Source organism: Phyllostomus discolor, chromosome 4 (genome assembly GCF_004126475.2).
Source record: "Phyllostomus discolor isolate MPI-MPIP mPhyDis1 chromosome 4, mPhyDis1.pri.v3, whole genome shotgun sequence".
NCBI classification, from domain to species: domain Eukaryota; kingdom Metazoa; phylum Chordata; class Mammalia; order Chiroptera; family Phyllostomidae; genus Phyllostomus; species Phyllostomus discolor.
This window is the reverse complement of record NC_040906.2, coordinates 191,148,854-191,166,149: the sequence shown is the minus strand read 5'-3', so window position 1 is coordinate 191,166,149 and position 17,296 is coordinate 191,148,854. Positions and strand designations below refer to the sequence as shown.

At 35.0% G+C, this 17,296-nt stretch overlaps 1 long non-coding RNA gene across 1 annotated transcript in view; it reads left to right on the top strand.

Annotated features, from left to right (window-relative positions):
* LOC118500352 overlaps nt 1–15,517 on the top strand; it is a 61,919-nt gene extending 46,402 nt beyond the window's left edge. Inside the window, exon 4 of the long non-coding RNA XR_004902922.1 lies at nt 15,439–15,517. This is a non-coding gene — a long non-coding RNA (uncharacterized LOC118500352). The remainder of the gene's footprint in view (nt 1–15,438) is intronic.
* Nucleotides 15,518–17,296: the final 1,779 nt, after the last annotated feature.

Genomic DNA, 17,296 nt, shown 5'->3' with positions numbered 1-17,296 from the left:
AGATAACAAAGAACATATGTAACACCAACTTACCTTGGGGGATACAAAGACATTTGAGCTGAATAGTATAGAAAAATACACATTAAAAGCAAGTGCGGTGATTTAAAAATATGCCCAAGTGTATTACCATTCCTTTGAAAATGTAGAGCCTAATTTTTCCCTTAAGTGTGGGTTGGACCTGTGAGTCACTTCTAACAAATAAGGCAGAGGTGACAGTGTGTGGAGTAGAACAAAGAGACCTTGCTGTAGATGCCTCCTTGCTCTTTTCTCTCGGGTCCCTTCCTCTCAGGTACCCTGTCATGAGGACATGCCCTGTGGAAACTTGAGCATCCTAATGTAGACTTTTAGGTGATAAGGTACTGAGGCCCCCTGCCAATAGCCTTGTGCATATGCCATCTGGAAAGTGAATCTTCTGGCCCCAGTCAAATCTTCAGATGATGACAGCCACAGATAACATGTTGATTCCAAATTCATGACAAATCCTGAGGCAGAACAAACCCACTAAGCACTCCTGAATTCCTGCCTCGTAGAAACTGAGATCATTTTATTACTGTTTTAAGCCACTAGCTTTTGGGATAATGTCCTGGTAATCAATAATCAATAAAAACCACCATATAGACTAAATATCCTTAGTGATAGAGGAGAGTATAAATGCATATATGTCAGAGGGAAGTAGTTACTTTCTGTTTGAAAGGCAGAGACGAGAAATCCTTGCTACAGAAGGTACAATATAAACCAGATCTCCAGAGTTTAAAGATCAGTAGTGTTTGGAAATTTCCACACGTAAGAAAAGGCATCCCTGATGCTGAAAATAACAGGAGAACAGACTCATCTGAAGAAAAAGATATATTTGAAAAACAAAATCTGCCACTTTGGATAAGTATAAAGCATATGAAAAGTATAAGGAGATGTGGGATGTGGGGGTGGTTGGGGCAGGAGAGAGTGATGAGGGAAAATGGTGACAACTGTAATTGAACAACAATAAAAAGATCAGGTTATGTGAGAGCTTGAATTACAAATTGAGTTCTATTTAGGGGACAATTGGGTACTACCTGTTCATTTTTTAGTGGGAGGATTTTAGAAAAAAAAATACTGGAGCTATGGTTCATTTTATAAATTCTGAGGCAACATGGAGGAAGAGATTGGGGGCCATTTCAATATTCAGGGAGGGAGTTGCTTCATAATAACCAAGGATAGTTCATTTGGGAAGATACTGGAGGAGAAAAATGCCGTGAAACTTCTGGAGCCTGAATTTGTACAACTTGATATTAGGTGTGTGATAGTGGCCTGCAGACAAGAGCTTGGCAATAATGAGGATGGCGATGTTGTTGAAAGTGTCAGGAGGGAGAGGTTGGGAGGCAAACAGATAGTTAGGGAACAGGTTTTTGAAGAAATGTTGATGAAGACTAGTTGGAAATAGAAAAATAGGGTCTGAAACACAAAAGTATTTATGGGATTGAGGTTTAAAGGACTGAATATTGGTGATATTTTCTGGGTAGTAATAGAGAATGAAAAGAATGGTCAAAGAATGAATTAAGGAATATTTATTTTGGTGGATATGAGGAAGAAAGTTTTGTGAAGTAGTTTATTTAAAAGAACGTGATTTTATGTAGGACCATATTTAGTAAGGAAATGAAATAAAGGGTACCAAATAGACAAAAAATTTACGTAAGGAAAAATCATTTTATGTCTTAAACTCAGATTTTCTCTCCTCTCTTAAACACTTGACTAACTAAAAATCTTACAATAATGTACTAATCTTTCTTCTGACCTAGGTCATTTTGCAATAGAGTAATAGCAAATGCTTTGCTAACTACTTTGTTATTGTAATTTGTATATCTTCAGATGAATATTTGCCACTTATTGAATACATGCCACTTATTTAATCTATTTACCAAATTTCTAAGTTTGAATATTCTCACTTGTAAATCTAGTTCGTTAAATGTCAAACAAATTTTGTTGATCACTGTAGAAAAAAACCTATACCACACTATTCTGGTAAAAACTGATTTTATATCCTGGCTCATACAGTTCAGTGGGTTGAGCACCAGCCTGAAAACTGAAAGGTCACGGGTTCAATTCCCAGACAGAGCACAAGCCTGGGTTTTAGGCTAGGTGCCCGGTTGGGGGGTGTTTGAGAGGCAACTGATTGATGTTCCTCTCACACATTGGTGTTTCTCTCCTGTTCCTTCTCCCTCCCTTCCCCTCTCTCTAGAAATGAATACATAAAATCTTTAAAAACTGATTTCACAAAAATCAATGAAACTGCAGATAATACAGACAGAACTTTGTAAGTCATCCTATCTTCTAGGCCTGGTAACAACATTATCTGTTGTTTCAGTCCCTATTGTATTAAGATTATACTGACCTTTAAACTAGAGCACCTTAATTATTAAATTATAGCTCTGCCCCTCTCAAAGTCTATGACCTTATGTTTTTTAAATTTCCCTTTATTTCTATTTTCTCATTTGTTACATTGTTATAAATGATGATCCTACTTTATTATTGTGCTGTGATAAATTGAATGTAATATGTCTATCACAGTGCCTGGTACACAGTAAGCACTCAATACATTTTACTAGCTTTTATTGTGTTAAAATAAGAAGTTGAGGTAACTAACACCCATTTCAATGGAAATGGACCTGGGACAAACCTTGAATGAATACTAATATGTCCTACAAAAGTCCATTTTTATTGGTTGGTTACACTTAAGGAAATAACCACATTATTTCTCCGTAACTTTCACCCAAAACTTCCCTAATCCAAATATCTGTATTTAGTTTTAATAATACTATATTTATTTTTATCACAGTACTGAAAACCATAAAGGTAGCTTTAGCTCTTTCATTTCCCCATCCCATCCTTTCATCCAGACCTACTCTATTTTACAAGAAGATCACATCAATAGAGGCCCAAACATAGCTGATATTTGATCTCCTGAAATCCAGGTCCTTTCTGCTATATTCCTGACATTCTTGCAGAAATCATGACCTGTCAGAAAACATCGGTCTATGTTTTATATTGTAACAGCATTACTTTCAAGTCCTTCCATTGTGGACTTCTCTCTCTCTGTACCCATACACACATGTATACACATGCACCTGTGTGTGTGTGTGTGTGTGTGTGTGTGTACTCCCAAGGGACTTTTCTCATTTATGGGAAAATAAAATTCTCTTCATAATTATTTTTTTTATTTTTAAAGCCAAAACACTTAGTAAGCCAATTTAGTGAAGATTAAGAAGAGGTCATTTAGCAATAGAGGCTCGATTTGTATAGATGTCACTCATGTAAATACTAGTTCTTTATCATCTTGTGAAAACAGCTCTTGTCTCTGAAAATTACAGAATTTCACAGTGTCATGATAAATTTGCCCTTAAGAAAAGCGCATCAAAGGAAGATAAATACATGGGGTTTGTAGCATGATTTAAAATGGGTGTAAGAAACATGATCATAAAATGAGTATGCGTATATAGAGATGTCAACAAAATGAAGCAAAGCTTTAGGGTAACCTCTTGGTAAAATTCCAAATGCTTTTAAAACTTCCCTCTCATTTTCTTTTGTTATAAATTACTTTTAATAGACATTAATTTATAACCGTATAAAAGTTATGTGTTTTAGAAACACATAAGGAAGAAGGAAGAAAAGCTGGCACTGTGCCTATTTCAGAAAAACTGGGAAGTTGGGCTTCTTTTTTAATAAGTTCAACTTAGCAAATACTATACATTACACTTTTAAAATAACTTATCCTATTTTTACATATTTGAAAATTTTCAACATCGTAAGATACGATATGTTTGCTTTCCTGCCTCTATTAAGATTTCTCAAGTTTTCCTTCTTATAAGAAGTAATAGGCCATGATTCACCTAGATGGCTTTTGATAATGTATACTAAAGTCAATACTAAATCTTACTTGAGCCCCATGGATGGATGGCTTTATTTATCCACAAGCACCACTTCGGAGTGGTTTGGATGCTAAATGAGTGGTTCATTTCTAAACTTTCATGAGTCAGTGAATGCCCCATTAACTCCTGAGGAATATAATTGTTCATTCTTCTTAGAATCGAAACTGAAATAAATAGTCCATAGCTGCTTTTCATTTACAGTGTGGTGTTTATTCAGTTATGACTGTTATGTTGTCTACAGTAATGGTCAGGAAAACCTACTCATTTTCCTTTGTCAATACTGTCTCTGTGTGCTCATCCAAGCTATTGTAAATGTCCTTTTTTTCTTGCCTTTATCATTATTGGTCTCTCAGTAAATGATGGTATTGACTAATATGAAGGTTAGAATGCATAAGCTACAAAAATGAAATGATCTTCAAAATTATGATCTTTCCATACTTGTATAATTGCCATATTTGACACAGATAAATTTCTATATATGTAAAAAAATTAAGTAATTTTTGTAATAAAAACATCTTGGAAAGGGTTACTTATAAACAAATAAATAATAAGTCTACTTCAAAGTTCAGGTTTTAAATAACCCTTTTACTTCAACTGAACAAAATTGAAGTGGGAAATAATTGAAACTTCAGTTATAAAAAAGTCTGTTCTTTGTTTTGCTTAGTGCTAAATCCAAAGCAAAGCCAAGTAAAACAAAAAAATAAAATACTGCAAAGAAAGTTTATTTTGCAGGGTAGGGGGGGATTGGGGTTGCTCCTGATGTGATCTAGCACAAATGATCTCTTTCTCCTTTGGAATCCCACATTTCTCTTATGGACCTGACCGACCTAATGCTGTGGTTAGACAGGCCCTCATCTTAGTTTGTTCTGTCAGCCAGCTTACATAAGTTATAGTGCAGTAACAAACAACCTCCGTATCTTACAAGCTTACAACAGCAAAAGCTGACTACTTGCTCATGTTATATTACCATCATGAGCTGGCCACAGCTCTGCTCCTTGTAGACACCCAGGGTAATGGAGAACAACCCCCATGTCTCTCTGGTTGTACTGAGCCTGTGGCAGAAAAATAAGAGACTTAATAACAAAGCACACACCTGACTGTACCGTCCCTCACCTCACAGAGTTACAAATTTCTTATTCTTGTGATGGGAGCTTTTGAGGTCTACTTTCTTAGCAATTTCCAAATACATAGTACAGCATTATTATCTGTATTCACCATGCTGTATGCCACATCCTCAGGGCTTATTTATTTTATAATAGGAATTTTATACATTTTGATCACATTCAACCATTTTACTCAACCTCTTCCCCCTGCTTCTGGCAACCACCAATCTGATCTCTGTGCTTACCAGTTCATTTAAAAAAAAATGATCATGTTCTGTATTTCAGAGATGAGGCATCAAGGATCCCTGCCATAACTTTATTTACAAACACATCTAGCATGTTGAGTTCAATAGTTAGATCCATTTTTCAAAGAGACTGCACCTCTGAAAATGCTTCTCTTCATATCTGTTTCATAGAGTAACTAAAACATCCTTTTTTTTTAAGCAGTTGGTATCAGTTCCTTTTCTTTTTTTGGTCCCACATACAAATGAGATCACATCTGGCTTTAATGCTTCTGCTTAGAATCATTGCTTCTGCTGCATTTCCGTAGCCAAAGCGAGTCATAAGTGGATATGTATTGTACTCCCCGTGGGAGGTGGGACACCGAATATTACTAACAGCAATGCAGTCTACCCTGCTCCCCTACTGGTCTGTACACTCCTGAATGACAGCAGTTTTTGTATTCTCTGATTCACAAGCCTGGAAACTTGCCAAAGCGCATTACTCATTTTCTGAAATAAAGAGCAGAGGTGGTATGCTGTGGAAATAACATAGATTTATTTGGAGTATCACTCTCTTTTGTGATCTCTTATGTTTCAGTTTGCATGATACTAATTATTTAAAAACCCTTATTTCTTTTTTTCAATAAAATATTTAATACTTGGAAAAAAGAAAAATAAAACAATCTATTATTTAAAACTTTAAGTTTACATATTAAATTTCATTCAGGAGATGAATATGTTCTATGTATCTTTCTGAAAGCTGTTACTTTATAAATTTTTTTTGATTTATATTAAATTATTAAACACTGATATAAGGGCTATGTAAACCAGTAAAGTTTATGAAACCTCTACTTTTGGAGAATGTATAGCTGAGAATTTAAACCTGAGGGAAACTTCATTTACCATTGACAAAAAAAAACATTTTTTCTAATCATTTTATCTTTGGTATAAGTAAAATTACATAGAATGCTGAGCACAATGTTGGATTTCTATGATTTTAATATAATATAATGCAAATTATACTTAGTCAGTTTGACGAAAATGCATAAATAATATGACATAAGTAAATTAATATTATCTTTTATAAATGCCCATAAAATAATAGTAAACGTTATCACATTCAATGATACAAAGAAAATTTTAGTATATTAAAAGCATAAAGTCTATGTGGGTTACATACACTGACCTCTGTACAATGAAATCTATGCAACTAATAAAATATGTATCCTAAGTAAGCATTAAAGACTAAAAAACAGTATATCAAATGAGAAGGGCTGTTAAGGAAAGAATGATCATTGCATAATTTTGTATCAAAAAATATGATATAGATTTGCAAGATTTCCCCTAGCAAGCATTCAAGTTTAAAATTAATCTATTATTCAGAAAGAAAGAAGTAAATAAACTACATATTCATATCAAGAAATTAAACATACAATAATTATTTTCAGTACAGAAAGTAGAGATAATTAATAAAGATAGAAGTACTTTGGAAAGGCTAATAGGCTGATAAATCTTGCATTATTAATTAAGAACAAAGAAAGAAAGATAAAAGAAAATGCATTAACAATGTATAGGAGGATTTAACTGAAATGAAACAGCAATAAATATTACATTAATGGATATAGGAATCAGTTAAACTGTTTTTAATTGGAAATGACAGGGAATTGCACCCAAACTAGCTTAAGAAAAGCATCTATCTATTGGCACGTGTAATAGAAGAATACCTGGATTGAGTTGATTACAGAAAGTTTTGGTTCATAGGATTAATAATTTTTTAAAAGATTTTATTTATTTATTTTTAGAGAGGGAAGGGAGGGAGAAAATGAGAGAGAGAAAAACATCAATGTGCGGTTGCTGGGGGTCATGGCCTGCAACCCAGGCATGTACCCTGACTGGGAATCGAACCTGCGACACTTTGGTTCTCAGCCCATGCTCAATCCACTGAGCTACACCAACCAGGGTTTGGATTAATGATTTTTGTGTCCTTTCTCGTTATTCCAGCTACACAAATCTCCATCTGTATATATCATCCTTAGAAGTGCCAGAGTAACTAAGGCAACTTTAGTGTTTTATCATCCCATGTTCAAATTGATTACAAGAGTATCTGCTGCTCCATCTGCAGTCCAAGGAAAGGCCTCACCACTTCTCACTGGACATGACTGGGTCAAGTGCCTGTCATGAATTAGTCACCAGGCCCAATGCAATGACAAGTTTTCATTGTTAATATTTCAGCCACATGTGTCACTCCAAGAACTGGGCTTGGAAGCAACTGTTAGCACATTGACTGAGATGGAAGAATGGTAATTTCCTGAACGCAAAATCAAGATGGTACAGTTTGTCACTGGGAGAAAGCAAAATGAGTGCAAAGCAGCACAAACAACAAATTCATACTGCACCATGTATTATCTGTTTAAAAATTGATAAGTAGTACTGTATACCAGGTATTTTACTAGTTCCCGTGGTAGCAGAAATCACAAGACTTATACTTTGCTGTTTATAATTACACTGGATTCAGTGTTACTCTCATTATGTTTAATATTCCAACAGCATGATTTAATTGTAGGAAAAAAAAACTAAATTACCTAAATTGTCTTAGTAAGACTTTACAATACATTGCATACTTAAAAATGAACATAATCATTTTAAGTGATTATACTTCTCAAAAAAGTATCATAGATTTGCTCACCAGTGTTAAAATGATATATTTCCATGTTTATTTACTGTAAATTTGTACTCAATAACACATTATGAGAAGTATCTCAAAAGTCCAGCAAGAAAAGACTTGATAAATTCTTTACATGGTGGAATAATATCTCCATAAAATTAGAAAAAATAGACCTAAAATGCTAAGTAATACATTCATTAAAATGTAATATTGAAGACTCTAATTCTGGGATATGATCATACTCCTTGGGTTATTTAAAAAGTTTGGGAAGGAGACCCGAGGTGGTGGAGGAGTAAAGAGAAGCTACTCTAACCTCCACCCAGAACCAAACTGGAATTGCAACTAAATTACGGAAAAATCATCCTGAATAACCGACTGAACACTAGCTGGAGAGAAATCTTATAATCACAGACTGCCAGAGGAAGCCACATCACCACAATGAGACTGCTATGGGGTGTGGAGGAGGCCAGAGGAGGCCAGAGGGGGCCGGCTGGGCTCCCACTGGCAGCGGTTGAAGACCTGGAGGGATATTTCAACAGCAGGGAAATACCTTTGAGAAGTGTGGGATCTGAACCCCAAGCTGGGCTCTCCAGGCTACAGCCAACACAACTGGGAAAGGAACTCCAATACCATGCTGTGGAAGTTTCTGATAGCAGTGCTGGGAGATCTCACTATCTAGTGACCTGGACAGCTATGTAAGCAGAAGAACTGCAACAGAAAGGAGCAGTGTTAAAGCCTTTAGAGTGGTAAACCCTGCCCAGGAAAAACATCACAGGCAAAATGCCATGTACTCCGGGACATGTATATGAACTTGGTGAGCTACTATTTTACCAACGTGTAAATCAAATAAAAATCTTATATCAAGTTGTCATGAGTCAGGGACATGAAAGTATGAAATTCCATAGCGACATAATTTGAAGATGTGGTAAAAGCTTAATCAATTCCTTTTTATTTTGATAATAGGAGTTTAGGAATCCTACTTCCTCAATTTATCTTGAAGTGTGTTTGAAATAGTAGAGCAATGAAAACATAACTACTAAACTCAAGCAATCCAATTTTGTAACATAAAAAAGAAATTTACATCATTTTGCAACAACAAAAATTATTTGAAAAAGCAAAAGCATGGTTTCTTCATCAGTCATTTATTTTGAAAACAATAGTTGTTTCAAAATAAGAAGAACAAATATGGATATACCGGATGGTAGTGTCTATTGTTAGGACATGGACTGTAACAAAATTGATTTTATCTACTCTCTTCTTTGCATATCTGATTCCACATTAATAATTAACATGAATGTCATCCTGCTGGTGTGGCTCAGTGTGTTGAGCGCTGGCCTGCAAATCAGAGGGCCACCAATCTGATTTCTGTTGGGGTTGAGAGAGAGGCAACCAGTAGATGTTTCTCTCTTAATTCTTCCACCTTCTCCCGCTGTCTAAAAATAAATAAATAAAACCTTTAAATTAAAAAAAGTTAACATGACTGTCAATGTGTGATGGTAGAAATGCTAGCATATTTTGAAACAAAATTATAATTTTCTTGACATTTTCAAGGTAATAGTCTAGCTTTTTATAAAAGCCTGCTCCAACAAAACTCATTATAGGAAACTATAATGTCTAAAGCAACAAAAATAAAATTTAAAATTACAACATAAATTTCTAATATATGCAAGTTGCCTAGTTGTGATATGTATACATCTTGCTGATATTTTAGAATGTCAAGGTTAGATATCAATCAGAAATCTCAGCTTTAGAGTCATTTGAAATGCTTCATCACTGCATGGTTGCAATACAGGGTCTAGCAGAAGTAACGCCTGCTTGGGTGTGGTTGGTAGGGTGTTAATATGGGTGTATTAATTTGTAGTTTTAATGTGAACATTTCACATAAAATGTCATATGGTGTGCTTGAGTGTGATATTGTTATGTTACAGAAATACATGCTTATGATTTTGTAATAATAAGGAGTGCTATTTATGCTGGACCCTGTATTGATAGAATCAGAGGGAAGATGTGGAAGACGTAATGAAGAATGTAGGAATTAATGTTTATTTCACTAAGTTGCAGTGATGGAACTCTCAGGAATATTTCATTTTGGATGGAGAGATGCTTACTGGAGAAAGGACCAGATATTAAGGTGGAAAATAAATGTTATTTGTGTTTTCTTGAAAATTAAGTGAATCCTTACATTGAATTTTGTTCCTGTTATGGTTCCAAATTACTCTTTATTTTTATAATGAAACAATCTAGTTTATATTGTTTTTATTCTGTTTCTAGTTGAATATATTACATATCATATACAGCAAAAATATAAAACCCATTTTTTCCTGTAAAAAATGTAGTGGTTTTCAAAAAGTAAGCACACAGATTTTAATGTGTAGAAAATTTACATTCATTTGCACTTTAAAATAGTCATCCAGTCACATTTTCTCTACTTTTGTTACTTTTAAACTAATTTGCATAGAGCATGAAAGTGGACCAGCTGTTCAGTGGAATACAATATTTTCTGCTTTCGAAGAAACTGCAAGCTATATTTTCTGTTCTCAATTTAATGCCCATTTCATTAAATTTCAAGTTAAAAAACATAAATACCACATAAACCAATTAGTGCTTAGAAAGAGGAAAGGTGAGGAATCAAACTCAAGATAACGTGATTGCATGTAAATGCAAGTTTCTAATTGTAACCTACAGTCTCAAATATGTCACATAAATATCATTAAGTGTGACAAAAATGTTTACAAGTAAATAAAAATTATTATGATAGAATAAATACATAATTTAAACATTTTATGATAGTTTCTCTTTACTGAACAAAGTGGCAAGCATGTCCTAAATGTAAATATATATCCTAAAGATCCCCTAAAATACTTAAAGTAAAAAAAAAATTTAATGAGTGTGTGATCCTCTGCTTTATAAATGGAAGCTGAAAAGCCAATAATGTGTCAGTATCGTTGACTACATGACTTCAGTATAATTCACAAGAAATGAGATCCATTCCTTTTTCCAGATGAAGGTTTGCTTCTGTTCTATATGGTTCTAGAATTCAAAGTTGGCACCAAAATTATAGTATTATTAAAAGGTAGACTTTTAAAAATATTTTTAAATTTATTTTTAGAGATGGGAAGGGAGGGAGAAAGAGAGAGAGAAACATCAATATGTGGTTGCCCCTCATGTGGCCCCCACTGTGGACCTGGCCTGCAACCCAGGCATGTGCCCTGACTGGGAATTGAACCTGTGATTCTTTGGTTCGCAGCCCGCGCTCAATCCACTGAGCTATGCCAGCCAGGTAAAAGGCAGACTTTTATAAAACCGGTATTTTGTTTTCTATTCATTAAAACTGTTGCAAGATGGTCATTAACCAGAAGTAAAACAGAAACAAAAAAGCACTTGTCAGGGATTTCATAAAGGCAGGGAGAGCAAGTGAAAACAGATTAAATAGTAACGCCTTTTATAAAATACATTGATTTTAGTAGGAAGCTTTTAATTCTGTGTTCTAACACATTCAAAGAGAGAGTGAAAATGAGGTGGGCATAGGAAGGATTTTGAGGATTTAAACAACTTCAAATGGATATATTTCAACAATTCAACTTGATACAACTTTGTTAAAGTATATATTTTTAAAAATATTTTATAAAATGTTAGCTCCCTCAGGAATACAGGAAAAGATATAGTATAGTATGTGTGGCATGTTTTGGCCCTCATTTAGAAGAACACCAATGTTTCTACTTACATAATGTCTTCTTTCATAAAAATCAGCAATAGTCATTCAAGAAAGTATGAAGAAAGCGTATTGTCCCTGTAACAAACACACAATCTCAGACCCATGTGTACATACACACCCAGTGAAAAATAGTCGAAATTTCATTAGAAAAGCACGTGTTTCCTAAATAGAATGATAGATAAGTGGTAGTAAATGGTTTTGTGCACATTATACATACTTAAGAGTTAAGTATTGAGCTAAGTAAAAGTGAAGAGTTAAGTATTTTAAGAGGTATAAAGTCCCTTAACCTGAGATTTCATCAGTCATAGTGTGTCTCTCTAATAGCTAGGTTGGCATTTAAACTACATTTTGTTTTACGTTAGGAGTCTCATCAGTTTTCCTAGTTGCTTTTCTGATCTGATCTCTTATGAGCCTTTGCCAGTGCACTTACCTAAATATACATATGCCATCGTAGGTATGGGTACGTGTGTACATATAGGGCCTGGGAAATTGGAATGGGGTGAAGTGAGAGGAGAAAGTTTCTACTTTCTATGATTAAGGCTTCTTTCTAGTGTATGGGGAATCTATTAATAAAGTTGAAATATCTGCCCTTTTCTAGAATAAAGGATAAAACTGTGAAAAATGGAACATTTTTATTTGATGAAAATGAGAAACTACTTCTCTCTATGTGTGATTATAAATCAACTTCTCTTTCTTTTCTATCTGATATTTTCTTAAACCCGTTGCATTTGCCTTTGCCTTTATTATAAAAGAGAGAATATTAAAATGCACGATTGTTTCCAAAAGCAAATTTTTGTTCTAATATCAAAGTCTTACAATTCAAAGAATTATGTAGAAATTACTCTGTCCTTTTCATAATTATCCAAATGGCATTAGATAAAAATGAGACTTTTTTTCTTCATAAGTAAAATTGTGGTCTATTTTATTCCAAGCTTTCATAGAAAGCTTTGCATTTGTGAGTCAGCTCTTCAAAGCAAATCTCATTTACAATTCATGACATCTTTTCATCCCAATTATTTAGCTTCATTTCCTTTGCATTTTATTTCTTTTAACTTTTAGACTCACATTTATTTAGCTAAAATTGCTCTGATCTTATTCTCCCCTTGCTGAAAATCCACCATGTATCTGAAAAGACATTTTTCTTTCTTTTGAGAGGTTGGTAAAATAAAAAAAATGGGCCTGAATTATTAGTGTACCAAGGAGGGAACTGTGCAAACATTTCATAAAGCCAACATATTTGTGTGTTACATTCAGTCTTCTCTTTATTTTGTCACAGTAAATCACCCTTCTTATATATTCATCCCCCTCTTTCTATAGTTGAGGTTTTATTGTTCATAGTATCAGTAGCACTCTTTTTAATAATTTATGGATTGAGCGCGGGCTGGGAACCAAAGTGTCCCAGGTTTGATTCCCAGCCAGGGTATATTCCTGGGTTGCAGGCCATAATCCCCAGCAACCACACATTGATGTTTCTCTCTCTCTCTCTCTCTCTCTCTCTCTCTCTCTCTCTCTCTCTCTCTCTCTCTCCCTTTCTTCCCTCCCTAAAAATAAATAAATAAAACCTTTAAACAAAGTAAATAAATAAAATGTTAAAAAAGAATATTAAAAAAAAGAAAAAGAAAAAAAATAACTTAATTTATTTTCTCTTTTCACACCTATTGACAAAACCCCCACTATCTGCTTTCTCTGCTCTTGCCTTTGACCTCGAAAGCACAGCAGGAGAAACTTTTGCACAATAGTTTTCACCTGCAGGACAAATGTATATAAACATAGGATCTGGATCACTATAAACTCATGGTCACTCATCAACCTCTAAACCTCCACTCTGTCAATCTTTCTGTTTCTTCATTTACTTTATTTCTCACTCCTTTGAAGAACAGAAATGTCAAACTGTTTCAGCTCTCCTCACCTCCAGTTTCTCCTTTACCTTGTATTGTTTCACAAAGATGATTATTTCTTGTTTCACAAAGAAAGTCAAAGGTACCGCCCTGGTGCTTCCTCATCTCTCATCCCCAGCTCCTTGGACTTGCCTACATTCCTTATGCCAGTGAACTGTTTCGTTGACATCTCCACATGGATGGCTCACAGACATCTTCGGCATGTTCAAGGTCAATCTCATAATCAAACACCCCTCCCTTTACTCATTCCTGTTTTAGCATTTTCCATCTCTGATGAAAACAACAGCATCCTTCCAGTTGCCAAAGTCTAAAACTTGGGGATCCTCTTGATTTCTTCCTCTTCCTTAACCCAGTTTTCAAGTAATAACCAAGTCCTGTAGATTTAAGTGATTAAAATACCTTTCAAACCCATCCTCCCTTTATATTACAAGTTTCACAAATGCAGAAAATATAGGAATATCTTATTTTCTGTATTAAAAAATAATCATTCTTCCTGTATAGGTTCATTATATTTTTCAAATTATTTATCTTTAGAATAAATTATCTTCCTAAATTTTGTATATTTCTCCTATACCATTTAAAATCTATATTTATATAGTCTATATTTATCACATTTTTCACTTAACCTAAAAAATATCATTAATATGATGTTAATTACCTTCCAATTATAATTTTGATTTTTCTAATGGACATGGTGCTTCTTCACTGATATTTGTGATACAACAGAAAAATATGCATATAAACTTGAGGGTAAATAAACATATCAAACTAACCTTAATTTTTATTTATATTGCTAATACACACTATTGATAATGTTTAAGACTGGCAAAATGAGGCCACTTTCTTGCAACTGTTCCAAATGCAATCCACTGTTATATTGCAGCCCCATTGGTGTGGTAGTGATATATGGCAGGCAGGCAGTATTTTATAATATTGTTACTAAATATCAGTCATTTATGGGTCTGTCTCCCTGTGCTATGGTTTTGGCAAACATTTTTCTAGGTTACCCACTCCCCTCCCTCCATCACTAGATGATACTGGAAGGCTAAAGTGGACTGCAGTGGGAATATTTTCCTTCCCACAGCTGGGAGGAGGCCCTGGTAAAAATATTTTCTCTGGAGAGTGGGCCTTTCTTATACACCATATTCTCAGAGCATTTCATGTTAATTAATCTTCTCCTCGTCCTGACAGAGCCATAAGGGGGTTTTTCTTAGGTCTTTGAAATGAGAACATGTTGGTGTTCCTGGTGGTAAAACCTGCATAAGTATGGGGACTCCTCAAGATTGTGGGTTCCAGAACTTTCTCACTCTCATGCTACTCTACTCTCAGTCTCCAGCAATTCATCAAAATAGTCATTTAAGTGTTTAGACTGGTTAATGTTTCCAGGACTCTCTGCCTCAGGTCCGCATACCCTAGCTGTGACTCTCTAGATGCATCTGTGTGTCCAGATGGTGGTAGTGTGCCTGCAACCCGAATTCACTGACAGCCTCAAGTTCTTTATTTTATTCAGTTTTTCTTGTTGCAGGGATAGATAAGAGTTGTGACTACCGAGTTCTTTATAGTTGGAGTTTAAACCCTCTCTGTTTTTGAAAGGGGAAAAGATTGATTTGTTGGTGTTATTTGCAATTATTAATCTAGCCAGTGTCTAACTTTGGACTAAAATGAAGAGAGGTAACAAAGTAAGGAAACAACAGAGGAAGCCTAGACAGGAACAGTTCACGACTGTGCTTATGGCAGAGAGGGAAAGGTATACATTAGAGATTTGAGTTTATCCATCTCCATGGATATGCTCTAAAGAGGATGCCATCATTTCAAATAAGTAAAAATTACACACATATTTTAAAGAACATCAGCTAAAAGTTTCTGGAAATGTGTATTGTCCCAACTATTGATTCTCTGCCTTCACAATCTGAGTCTGTGAAGTCTGCCCCTAGAAGTGGACTTCTTTGGGATGTGCCCAGAAGCCCTTGCATTCTGGTTCCTGGTGGGCTTCGGGTAGCAGGAGGCATGAGAAGAGATTACTTCTGGAGTAGATATGAGGAGAGTAAAATTGGGAAATTTGACTTTGTAAGCCTGCTCCTGCTGGACCTTTTATAAAAGGCAACATTCCTGTTTCATAACCCCTCTCTTACTTATAGCCACGTGACACTGTCATCTCTCCCTGGCTTCTGGGAATAGCCCTTTGCTGTTGTCTCCACAGGGCTGGAGGTAAGAACGGCCAACTCCCAAGTGTTGCTGTATCCAAGGTGCTACACTCTTCCTTGTTGATTCTTTAATCCTGCTGAGGTCTCTCTGTTTTATTCACTTCAGTTACTCTTTTTCAGTGTACACAGTGTTTTTTTGTAGGGGGTATAACTACTGCAGGAAGACTGGACTCGGTTTCTACCACAAATTGAGCACACATTATATGCATACACATTATATTTTTACAAATTTATTTGTTATATCATATGTGTGAGAAAGAGACAACAAGAGGGGAATAGTAAGAAATAATATAAGGCTTTGAGTCAGGGTGCTTTGGAATTCTGGTGCCATAGCAGGTACAAGAAGAACAACACGGAGTTTGTCGGGGATGTAAGAACAGTAGGGACAGTGAGTTCCATGGGAAGCATGGTGACAAATGGGAGACCTGTAACATCCAGGCCTGATAAGCTGTTGGAAATACAGGCTGGAGAAGTGATTTGTTGAAATTTACATTTGCTATTAACTCAGAGAAATAATAGTGAAGGTCTGTGAATAATAAAAATATAAACAAAATTATATGCCATATTTGGAATAGTTAGGAGAAAATTAAGAGCTTTGTATGCAGATGATAAAAGTTGGGAAGTAAATGGAGATAATTCCATGTTGGGGAAGATAAAGAAGGGAAGTTTTATATATGTTTTCAATAAATTGGTCTACAATTTTTAGTGTTGCTCAAATTTTGAGGATATCAAAAACCAAGAGGCTTTTAAATGCAGCAGTTAGCATGTTTGTGAGTTTTCAAAGAATACTATTGTACTTATTTTTTCTGCTGAAATAGTCCTACAGTAGAGGAAACCAAATGTGACTTGGGAAAATTTATAATATTATTTGTTACTTTATCATATTCCCTTATTTTTTACAAAAATAATTATGGGAAATATGTCCACTCCAAAATGTATCTTGTTTTATTGAAAGTAATATGTCTATTTTAAAACTACCATAGTTGTTTTCTAGGACATCAGACATAATAAATTATCACAATTGTGGAGGCTTAATACAATAGAAATACACTGTTGCACATTTCTAGGGGGGTAGGTAGTGTGAAATCAAGGTAATAGCAAGATCGGGTCCCTCTAGATAGTCATAGGGAGGAACCACCCCATGCCTCTCTCTGGAGTCTCTCTTAGACTCTGGAGGTTGCTGGCAGTCCTTGGCAGGCCTTGATCCATAGAGACTTCACTCCAATCTTTGTTTCTCCCTTTGTATGGCCTTTTTATGTGGTGTCCATAGTCATTGGGTCTTTGTACTTAGGGTTTCCCCTAGAATAGTATGACCTAATCATAACTTAATTGCATCTGCAAAGACCCAAATCTCAAAGTCACATTCTGAGGTTTTTGCTAGACATGGATTGGTGGGGAGGGGCACAGCATTTTTCGACCCACTACAACTACCTAATTAAAATAACTTTTCTCTAGAGAACATGTTCACATAAGTTTAATGCTCCAACACAGTGCATCATTGTTATATTTTATCCATGGCTTGACATAACTCCATGGTAAACAGTTATAAACACTTCAGTAGGGTAAGTCTAACTCTATATTATATGAA